The sequence below is a fragment of the Notamacropus eugenii genome, chromosome 1 (assembly GCF_028372415.1).
Source record: "Notamacropus eugenii isolate mMacEug1 chromosome 1, mMacEug1.pri_v2, whole genome shotgun sequence".
Lineage (NCBI taxonomy): Eukaryota > Metazoa > Chordata > Mammalia > Diprotodontia > Macropodidae > Notamacropus > Notamacropus eugenii.
In genome coordinates this window covers 377,287,227-377,299,496 of record NC_092872.1, presented here as the reverse complement: position 1 = coordinate 377,299,496, position 12,270 = coordinate 377,287,227, and the positions used below count along the sequence as shown (strand labels likewise).

Here is a 12,270-nt window from a genome sequence, read left to right as displayed (position 1 = left end):
TGATCCCTTTCCCAGATATAAGTCTGCCCCAGAGTATTTCCTTCTATTCCAGAAACAAAGTAACATAGATTCCTAGCACTTCCACCAATAAAGCACCACTGGTCCTCCTTAGGGAGGCCCAGTTTTCAAACCAGCTTACATAAACCTGAGGGTTCTTGACATCTAAGAAACAGAACCTCAGTTGTCCAGGGAAAACCACTCTGGTCACAAAAGCACAATGACAATCAAACCTTAACTGGTGGTGATGTGATCTGGTTGCTCATCTCTGCTGAAGTAGGGCAAAATAATAATGATTATGGTGATGAGATGGCCATACAGCTAAAGTGTCTAAGGCCACATTAGAACTCAGATCCTCCTGACTCCAAGCCCAGCACTCTCTTCACTGTGTCATCTGGCTGTTTAAGTATGGGATGTAGTATGTTCCATAATTAGATGCCCTCAGAATTCTGTCTATACCTGAAACACAGCAAGCATTTAATAAAAGATTGTTGACTAACTTTATCCACAGTAGAGTTTCATTCCTAGTGTGTGCCTCCACTATCTCTTCTCTTACTTTCTTCTTAACCCCTTACATTCTAACTTTGGAGCTTATCATTTTATCAAAACTGCCCTTGTCATCTCCCATGGATTTAATTACCATCTCTATGCTGAAAATTCTCAAGTCTATTTGTCCTGCCCTAATCACTAGGCTGACCTCCAATCTCTTATTTCCACCTGCATTTCAGAATCTCAATCTGGATGTCCAATAGACATCTTAAACTCAATGTGTCTAAAATCAAATTCATTTTCTTCCCCTCCAAACTCTACCTCTTTCTTAACTCCCCTACTATTGCAGGGGGCAACACCATCAGCCCAGACCTTCAGGCTCACAACCTAGGTATTATCCTTCAGTCATCAGTATCTCTCATCCCGTTTACAATTTGTTGCCAAGGCCTGTCAATTTCACCTTTTCAACATCTCTCACAGAGGGCTCCCTTCTCCCCTACAATCTTCCTTCCAGACTATCGTAATAACCAACTGGTGGGGCTGCCTGTCTCCAGTCTCTCACTACTCCAATCCATCCTCCATTCATCCATCGAAGTGATTTTCCTGAAGTTCTGTTCCAACCAGTCTCTCTCCCCCACTCCATTTAATAAAGGCCTCCAGCTACCTATCTCCAATATGATCTAATGACAATGGACTCCTTGCTATTACATGCACAAGACCCTCCACCTCTTGAATCCTGGCATTTTCTCTGGCTATCTCCCATGCCTGAAATGCTATCCCTCCTTATCTTTACCTCCTGGCTTCCTTTAAGTCCCAACTAAAATTCCATCTTTTACAGGAAACCTTTTCCAATCCCTCTTAATGGAGTGGCTTTCCTCTCTTGACTGTTTCTAGTGTATAGCTTGTTTGCATATGTTTGTTTGTTACATTACCATTAGATGGCAAGGTCCTTGAGAGCAGACTGTTTTTTGCCTCTTTTTGCATCCCCAGTGATTTAGCATAGTACCTGGCACATTTCAAGTTTTTAATCAATGTTTGGGGGAGCTGAGTGGCACAGGGTTATAGAGTGCTGGATCTGGAGTCAGGAAGACTTCTTGAGTTCAAATCTGGCTTCAGATACTTAGTGACTGTGTGTCCCTGGCCAAGTCACTTAAGCCTGCTTGCCTCCATTTCCTCATCTGTGAAAATGAGCTGGAGAAGGAAATGGCAAGCCATCCTAATATCTTTTTTTTTTAAATATATTTATGTATATATACAGCATTTTATTTTTCCCAATTACATATAAAGACAATTTTAACATTCATTTTTCAAAAATTTTGAGCTACAAATTTTCTCTTTCCCTCCCTCACCTACCCCCTCCTGGAGACAGTAAACAATTTGATATATTATATATGTGCAATCATGTAAAATATATTTCAATATTAGTCATGTTGTGAAAGAAGAAATAGACCAAAAGAAAAACACCATGAAAAAAATAAAGTAAAAAAAAGCATACTTCAATCTGCATTCAGATTCTAACAGTTCTTTCTTTGGAGGAAGATGGTATTTTTCATTGAGTCCTTTGCAATTGTCTTGGATTACTGTATTGCTGAGAATAGCTAAGACATTCATAGTTGATGTACCATTCTAATATCTTTGCCAAGAAAACCCCAAATGGGGTCACAAAGAGTCAGACATGACTGAAAGTGACCAAACAATAACAACAAATGTCTATTGACTGAATGATTGTTTTGAGATACCTTCTCCTACTGCTTAATGGTGAGAGTCACTCTAAATTGGAGCCTGCTCAATTTCAGTTTGTTGTGTGATTGTCCTAGTGCATTCTGCAAGAGCAGGGATCTTTTGGCAGAGGACCACATGGTCCTTTATTTATATCTGTGGAAAGCATAAGCAACATGAGGAGTTGGCTTGAATTGGTTGAAAGCAAGAAGCAGCCATTGACGAGCACTGGCACCACATTAGGTCAAATTAGTTTTGAAGCACCTTCCACTGCTACCCCTTATATGTCTAGAGCTGTGATTCTCTGCTTACTGGGTTAGCAGAACCCTCACACCATCTCCAGGGGACAAGCCTCACAGAAAATGTCTCCAGCTTACAAACTTGTCATGTTCCAAAAGTTAGTTTGTCACATTGTCGCATAGAAACAATGTTATTCTAAGTTCACAGTCTACCACACACAGAAGCCAATTTAACACACAAGTTCAGCAGCAGAAAATAACATTATGTATATTACATACCTACAGTAGAATTCTCAGTTTGGAGCTGAAAGAGAAGTCAGAGGTCATCCAGTCTAATTCCCTTGTTTTATAGATGAGGAAACTGAGACCCAAAGAAGTGAATTATTGTAATTTAAGGTAGATATTTTTGATCCAGCCTGGGAACCTAAGCATCCTCTCTAATATTGTTTCTTTGGTACACTTAGAACTTCAACTACCAGAAAAACTTCTTCATCCTACCATAGCAGTTGCTCTCTTGTTCTCTCTCTCTCTCCTTTTTTTCTCTCCTCTCTCCCTCTCCCACTCCCCAGAATGGGCAGATGAGAACAATTTATTCCAACAGCCATGAAGGCAACTGAAGCAGGCACTGTGGAGCTTGGTCAGGCATCAAAGATGCCAAGGTCATCCACTGCATCCCAGGCCATCGCCAGTCACCTTGACTTTTTTCTTGACACTGGACAGGAGGCTGATGACTTTGTGCACCTCTGTCTCCCTTAAACCCAATTCATGCACAAGCCAAGACTTGATCCTATGATGTCATTGGTCTTGTTAGAAAACGAATGGGCGAAAACAGCAATGGGGGAGAGATGACAAGACTCCTTTTCATATATACAGGATGTTTCAAAAGAGAGAGTTTCTATCTCAGTAAAACAATCCTGTGGAACAATGGATTTAGAGGGAGGACACCCAGCTTCAAATCCTGGATCTGCCACTTATTAGCTATGTTAACTCAGGCAAGTCACAACTTCACTGAACTTCAGTTTTCTCATCCGTAAAAAAGGATAGGGTAGATTAGATGACCTCTAATGTCTGTTCCCTAACTAAACGCTATGATTCTAATTCCAAGATTAATATATGAGGAAGACATTTAAGGTCTAGATAAACTAAACACTCTCTTAACAGTCCCTGAACCATAAAGGTGTAGTCAAAGTAGCCTTTCTTGGAAGGTCCAGGTCCTTTCTAACTTTGGAAGAATGGGGGGAAAATATGGCCTTAGACTCAGGAAGATGTGGGTCCAAGTCCTTCTTTTGATACATACCCTGGGCAACCAACTAAACTTTGAGGGTTCTGGGCTACAGAAGCCAAACATAGGGCCCAAGAATTGCTAGCACCAGATTAAAATGTAATTGGGGGCAGCTAGTTGGCACAATGGACAGAATACAGGCCCTGGAGTCAGGAGGACAAGAGTTCAGACACTTACTGTGTGACCCTGGGTATAAGTCACTTAACTCTGACTGCCTCCCAAAAAATAAAAAAATAAGTAAAAATGTAATTGGGAAATATTTAACAAAATGGATTAAAATATGGATATTGTTAATATGTGATTTTCTAAGTCAATGTGCACCCACAAGGATGCTCATGTGGTTTAATAGCCCCTTATCTCTATCTGAGTTTGATGCCACTGCTATAGGCAACTTTCACGGTAGAATATAGAATATATTATATATATACATATATACCTATATATTATATAATAGAATATATATATAAAATACAGAAAAGTATGGTCTGCACTGGTGGAGGAGTTTCCTCACTCAGGCATTCCCTATACCAAAGAAATCAAAAATCCAGTCCCTGTGATTCATCTTGGGTAACTCTCTTGCTTCTCAAGGTCTGTTTTCTTGTATATAATTGAAGAGGTTAGAATAAAAGATCTCTGAGGTCCTTTCGATTTCTAACATTCTGTGATTTTAATTCTGTGCAGACACATGAACCTGACTGCACCTCTGCCCTCTGCAGCAGAAACTGCTCCAATCCCTTCACCATTCAATCCCTCAGACTGACAGCCAAAAAATGGGCCATCAACTCCTTAATGCTAATTAGGATGCTTAGGAAACAGAAGAAGGCTTAGCTTGGGTTAAGAAGGCACATGAAGGCTCTTAGCTTGCAGAAAGTTGCTTTTTTTGCCCTTGTGAGCATTATTGTGACCTGTGTTTGAGCTCCGGGTCTGACTGATGAAGCTAAGTGCATCCTGCTTGCATGTGGTAGCTAAAGAGGGCTGGTGGAAGGCTTTCATGTGGTTGGGAAAAGGAATCTTGGCCTGTGTCAGCCTCAGTAAGTAAGCCACATATCCAGGGCTGCAGAGACATTCTGAAAAACAAATAACCCTCCTGGCATCCACAGCAACCTAGTCCCTTTCTGTCTCAGTTTTCTCATATGTAAAATGAGTTTTTCTTCGATTTAAGGCTGAAGGCAAAGAAGGAAGAAGGTAACTCCAAGAAAAAAGCCAAGTCAGAGATCTTGAAGGCCAAAAAAACAATGCTAAAGAGTATATGAAGCCTCAAAAGAAGAAAATCTCAAATTTCTCACCCAGCTAGGTGGCACAATGGATACAGCACTGGGCCTAGAGTCAAGATAACCTGAGTTCAAATTTAGGCTCAAGCACTTACTAGCTATGTGGCCCTGGGTAAGCCATTTAACCTCTGTTTGCCTCAATTTCCTCAACTGTAAAATGGGAACAATAATAGAACCTCACAAGGTTTTGTATCAAATGAAATAATATTTACAAAGCACTTAGCATGGTGCCAGACACATAGTAGGTGCTATATAAATGCTTTTTCCTCACTACCCCCTTCTTGAAACCCAAAACACTTTGGCTTCAAGACCCTCAGAAAAATGGCCCTCGGAAGAAGAGGCTTGATCCCTGTGCTACTGGAAAGTCCCCCTTCAGAGTCAGCTCTGAAGAAGATTGAGAACCACACCCTGGTATGCTCAAGACCATTACTGGTGGATGTCAAGGCCAACAAACAGACATATGTGAGGCTAGGGTCAATTACTTTGACTCAACCTGATGGAAAAAAGGTCTGTGTTCAGTTTATCCCCAATTATGATGCTTGGGTATTGCCAAGAATACTGGAATCATGTAGGCTACATCCAACTAGCCTGCTCTGCATAAAAAAAGTTTTCCAGTATAAAAAATTTTTTAAATTAAAAATTAAAATTTTTAAATTTAAATTAAAATTTTAAATTAAATCCATTAAAAATGGATGATCATCACTGACATTCTACATTCAATCCAATTCAACAAACACTAACTCTTAAGTAAAAGGAGAGAGCTAGTGGGCAAGCTAGTGAATTGTGGACTTGGTTCAGTAACCAGAAGAGCTAAGTATAAGTCCTAGTTAGGGCATCATAAGTGAGTTATTTACCCTCTAAGGGACCCCAGGCAACACCAGAGGATTCTAAGTTACAGATGAGTTGCCAATCTGCAGGAGTATTGGAAATTTCCTCACCAGAAGTTCTCTGCACTGACAAAATCACAGGTCAGGACCATACGGGGGCGGGGGGGAGGGGAGGGTGGGAAGAGGGGAAATACAAGGCACCAAGAGGCATGAAGAAAATAAAAGTTAGCTGTCCCTGGTCTCAAGGAGCTTATGGTTTACAGTTCTCCCACCCCTCCTAACTCAGGATGGTCTAGTGAAGCCAGGCAGCCTACAGCAATGCAGCTTCTATAGGCAGGGCTTTTCTGCAGTTTTGGTCACATCCCTCCTGTGTGTCTCTCCAGTGTTTCCCACAGGTTCCAATCTATCTCTGTCTGGGATCCAGGTAAGCTTGGGATGTCCTCTGGAATGAAAACCAAAGCTTTCCTCTCAGGCTGGGAGACACACATTGAAATTGGGCCTCTTCTAAGAAAGACAGACACTTCTGAAGGAAGGGGAAGATGATTGACTGACAGGGTGTGATCAGATCAGCTTTGCAGGTCTCACGAAAAAGCTTTAGCTACAACCCCCTCATAACCCACGCACCAGTTTGGGCTTGCCTCAGAAGGTTATGAGCCATTCGTTTAGCTTTCAACCTCCCTTTAAATTTTCTTCCCTAGCTCAGATCTGCACTGCAGCACGGTGGAAATTCCCTATGTTTCCCCATCTGCTCCCTTCCTTTCTTCCCCTCCCCTCTCCTTTCCACTGTTCTCTATTCCTCTCCCCTTCAGTCTTCACCCCTCCCTATCCATCCAATTCTTTTCCTTCTCCTGTCCAGTCCTCTTTTTTCCTCCCTTATATCCCTTTCCCCCATCCAGTCTTTTTTCACTTTTCCCCTCCAAGCCCCTCCTTCTCTCCTTCAGTCCCTGTTCTCCTTCTTTACCCACTCCAGTTCCTAGATTTTATTTAGGCAATGATGTAACAAGTTAGTTTTGGGGGGAAAAGTCCTGGAATTAGAATCTGCAGACCTGAGTTTGGATCCTGGCTCAATTACTTACTCCCAGTGTGACTTTAGGCAAGTTACTTAACTTGCAGGCCTCAGTCTCCACATCTACAAAATGAGGGAGTGGGATAACATTTTATTGAATTAAATATGTACTTATTAAGGCAATGTCTAATTTTTCTAGATGGTGGCAGCCAAAGGGTGGTAAGCCAAGAGGATCCTTATAAATATATCCAAAAATTATAGAGAAAGTAGTCAGATGCAATGCAGTTCCTCTGGCGGGTGCATTGCTGGCAAGACTTCTAGTTGTCTGCTCTCCATAGACCTTGCTAGTTATTCAGCCCCAAGAAATGTCATAGATTGGGATAGAAGGCTAAACAAAGCTAAGCCATCTACTGAATTTCATGTGCACCATGGTGGACAAAAGCACCTGGTTCTAAGAGTGTAACCTATGGTAAATCTATACATTATAGTGTCAGCTGAAGTTTGCCAAGAGCCTTCAGTCAGTAGCTAAAGAATATGCTTGATGCCACTGTGTGAAATATTACTGAGTGGGTGAAGATTTAACCTATAAATTCTTTGAGGTTATTCTTATTTTTCTGTTATTCAGTCATTTTCTGTCATGTCTGACTCTTCATGATCCCATTTGGGGTTTTCTTGGCAAAGATACCACAATTGTTTGCCATTTCCCTCTCCATTCATTTTGCAGATGAGGAAACTGAGGCAACAGGGTTAAGTGATTGACCCAAGGTCACATAGCTAGTAAGTATTTGAGGCTACATTTGAACTCAGGAAATTCTTATTTACCCATTCCATAAATCAATAAATAAATTTATAAATTTCCTCATTTCATAAAATTACCCATTCCATATCAGATTAAATCCCAACATTCAATGGATCACCAAACCAGTGCACAAACACAGAGAGATATATAGGTTTATATCTGATGGTAGAAAAAGCAAGTCCCAAATTTAAAAAATAAATTTAATTTAGGGAAAAAAATAAAATAAAAAGTTAATTCTCTCTCTTCATATCTTCTTAGTATTAACTTCCAAGCTCTAGGAGAAAAAGCTTCCCCTCTGAGTCAGCTTATGGCTGAAATCCTTCTGCATTCCATGAAGAAACATCCTCCAGCCAATTTGCCTAGTTCCATAGAAGACAAGCAGGAAGTGCTCTGCTACCAACAGCCCCCACACCAACCCCCCTGAGAAGTGTTTTATCATGCAGGCGTGCAAAGCCTCACAGAAACTGGGCTCAGGCAGCTGCTTACATATAGTGGGTGGGAAGGGATGATTCTGTTAGAACAGGAGTAATTCCAAACTGCTTTGCCCAGCAAAGTGCAGCCTCCGCTCAACCCAGACAATAATCTATCCATCCCTTTTCTCAGAATTTTTTTAAATCTAAAAACTAAAGATGGAGGGAAGGAAAGGAAAGAATTATTTGAGTATTCAAGGCCCAGACCACGGTTACAGGGAGAGAGTATGGCTGATAGTCTCAGGAAATGATGTATAAGGGAGGGAGATGTAAGGTAAAGCCTGAGAGGCAACTTACTGGAGACTGAAGAGGGAAGCTGGTGAGATCAACCCCAGCCAGTGGCAAACAGGTGGCAGCTCTGATCAATTCATCCATTGTCTGCTCTAACAAAGACAAAATGTTTTCTGAAAGCTTTGATGTTGCAAAGCAGAAGGGGGGGGGGGGGGCGGTTTGTGTGGGTAGACTGGAGTACAGTACTAGAAGAATGTGGGTATTTGCAGACAGAAAGCCTGAGTTTGAACCCCCTACTCTAACCCTTATTGGCTGTGTAGGCAAAGTGACTTTAACTCTTCAACTGCTCAGTTTCCTTGAGATAAAGATACCTGATCATGAGTTTGGTACCTTGAAGTTCATGTAGTCTAGTCCCTTCATTTTAAAGATGAAGAAACTGACGCCAGAAGAATTAAGTAAAGGTGAGACAGGCGTATACTAAGGGCAGAGTCATAATCGAAACCTAGGTCCTTTGACTCCAAATCTATCTCTAATAATTCGTGGAGTTCTAGAAATTAGGACTCAGATACCATCTAGTCCATGCCCATCATTTTACAGATCAGGAAGCTGGAGCTTAGAGGTTAAGGTCACAAGGCAATACAGTTTTTGGAGGCAGGATTTAAGTCCAGGTCCTCTCCCTCCACAGGCAGTTTGTTCTTCGTACCACAGTGCCTCCTGGCCTCACGTGACTGTTGGCCTTTTGGCCCATAAAGTGTTATAGAAATGTCAGTTATTATTATTGGAGAGAGGCTGTTCTGGATTTTCTTCTTGCAATATATGTATTCTGGGGGTGGATTGGGAGGGGGACTGATTTGCAAAACAAACAAACGTGAAATTGATGAGAACTCTATATGTGGGTGAGGCAGTGTGAAAGTCAGTGCTGTAATCCAAAGAGAATTGAACTTGACAAGTCTTGACTTGGTCACTAACAGTGTGACCTTGGGCCAGTGACTTCACTCTCTGGATGCTGCCCCCTCTGTAACATGAGAGGCCTGGAATAAATTATTTCCAAGGGATCTTTCAGCCCTGTAAGCTTATGGACAGTGCTTTGGGTGAACCTTTCTTTGTGGGGATGTACATGGCAATCACTGTACCATTGGAGGAAGGGTTCATGAAAGGGTTCATTTTTCCCACTGAATGAATCTGTGATCTCTGCACTGTCCCACTGAGAAACTCCCTTTCCCCTTTCTCTGCAACTTTCAGTCTTAGAGATTTTTGCGGGGGGAGGGGGAGAGTGTCACTAAGAACTAATTTCCTCAGGGCATATATATAACCAGTACAGTTCAGAGGCAGAACCTGAACCCAATTCTTCTGGGCTCAGAGAACAACTCTCTGTTCATCACATTATGAGCCCTTTATAACAGTTACATTAATCCACCTATATCAGCTTGGTTTAGAGGAAAGAGCAAGGGGCTCAGAGTCAGGGCTTGGATTCAAGACCCAGCTCTGCTCCATTCAATACCTGTGCATCCCTGGACATGTTATCTGGTCTCACTTGAGCCTCCATTTCCTTGTCTACAAAATGGAGATACACATACACACATAAACACACATATAAAATCTCCATATATGCAAGTGCATGCATAGAAAAACTCCATAATATATGTATATACAATCTCCATATATATTGTATGTATATACAACCTTCACATATGTATGTGTATACATATAATCTCCATACATATGTGCATGTATATAAAATCCCCATATAATATATGCATTGTATATAGATATAATCTCCATATATGCATTGAAATATGATCTCCATATAATGTATGTGTGTGCATATATGTATACATAAATCTTCCTGTGTGTATATATGATCTCCATATAACACATGTATTATAAAGACATAATTTCCATGTATGCATGTGTATATATAATCTCCACATAATATATGTATACACTCATAAAGTTTCCATATAATACATGCACATACAACCTCCATATAAGCTATGCATGTATAAACCTCATATATGTGCATATATATGTGTGTGTATGTACATGCATGCATACATACACACATATATAAATTCCAATATATGTTGAGAGGAAATTGAACTGTGATTTCATTGAAAACTTTAAGGTGGGGAAGCTCCCTCTACCAAATCCCAGTTGATACCCCAGAATATGCTTGTCATTCTCTGGAGGGGGACATGATTGTAAGTAGCAGGAGACATACATGCTGGCTCTGTTCTGCCCACCCCATCTCCCTTCTTTCCCAGAACCCCCCCACACTGACAGCAGGAGATCATACTGAACACAAATACAACACCTTCTCTACAATTTATAATCCTAAAGAGTTCATTAGAGAACTAAGAGTTTAAGTGACTTTCTTAGAGCCATACGATCAATATGTGTTAAAGATAGGATCTGAATTCAAGTCCTTCTGGCTTTGAGGCCTGTTTTCTAGCCACTATAAAACACACACACACACACACACACACACACACACACACATATACACACCATATTACTATACAAGATTGTTGTGATGATCAAAAGCGATATTGAGTAAAAGCACTTTGTAACTGTGAAATGGTCCATAAAAGTGAACTATCATAGAATATGCTTTTAATAGAAATGCCAGTTCTATGGAATAAAAGCCTGTAGATTCAATTCTGCCTGGCAACCAAGGTTCAAGGACTTGAAGCTAGAATATTCTTTAAACATACTGGCAGCGTATTAGCCTGTCTAACAGCCCTCAATGTACCTTTGTAGGCCTACCTCTCCTCACCTCAGCCCCCCACTCCACCCTCCACACACACCGGGCCTAGGGTGGCAAAGATAGCCTCTGTACCGTCCTCTCAGGAAGAACCCTACCATTTTACCCCAAGAGGGTACAGAGCAGAACAAGTAAGAAGCTAACTGTAGTAGGGAGAGACACTCCTATTTGCTGGCATGGAGCAGGCTTAAATAGGCTTTAGGGAATGGCTCTGGAGCCAGTGTGATATGCTGGAAAAGACCAAGAGATATAGACATAGAAACCTGGATTCTAAACCCAGTGCTATTTAATACCTGTGTGACCTTGGGCAAGGCGCTCCTATGAATCTGAGTTTCCTCATGTGTAAAATGAGGAGGTTGGACCAGATAATCTATAAAGTCCTTTCCAGCTCCAAATTCTATGACATTCTGACCCTTTGAAGGGTACTAAAATTCCTAACCTACCATGCTCCTGCCCTAATCCCAGAGTCCTTCAGTGATTGGTTCTAATAACTCAGACCAGGAGAGAGCAGGCACCACCTGCTGACAAGGAGAGCTTGCCCAGGGCCTGACACTCAGCTGGTGGTGGCTCTGTTCCAGGGAAACCCTGCTGACTTGGACCTGAAGTCAATCTCCAGTTTTACAAATAACCCTTTTTATAGAGTAATCTCAGGACTCTAGATAAGGAGTCAGGAGACCTGAGTTTTAGTCCTGGCTTTCCCAGGACTTTCACTTCCACTCATTACTTCTAGGTTAGGCTTCTGGGAGGAAGCAAAAATCACTTCTGTTTCCCCCTCACACATCCTTCCCTTCATCCCCTCCTCCAAACTATGTGACCTTAAGCAAACCTCTTTTTCCTTCTGGGTCTCCATTTCCTCCCCTACAAAATAAGGGAGCTCAATTAAATGATTCCTAAGAAATTCTTGGGTTCCTCTTTGGAGTTTCTTCAGAAATCCCATAGAATTGAGATTTCACTATAAAGATATTTATCAACACCTCTCCGAATCAATTAAATAAGATAGAAAGTTTTATCAGCAGAGTTTGACCCTCAGAATCCTGGTCTGTCTTATGGACTGCACCAGGGAACATGAGAGAAGAAAAAAAAAGGGAGGCTTAAGAGAGGGGAGTGACAACCAGAGAATGTTTGAGCTTAAAGATCATCTAGCCCATTTTACAGATGGGGAGACAGAGGCCCAGA

At 41.4% G+C, this 12,270-nt stretch overlaps 1 protein-coding gene across 4 annotated transcripts in view; it reads right to left on the bottom strand.

Moving 5' to 3' along the window:
- PPARGC1B (PPARG coactivator 1 beta) overlaps positions 1-12,270 on the bottom strand; it is a 164,129-nt gene that overhangs the window by 63,806 nt on the left and 88,053 nt on the right. The gene's annotated exons all lie outside the window — the stretch shown is intronic.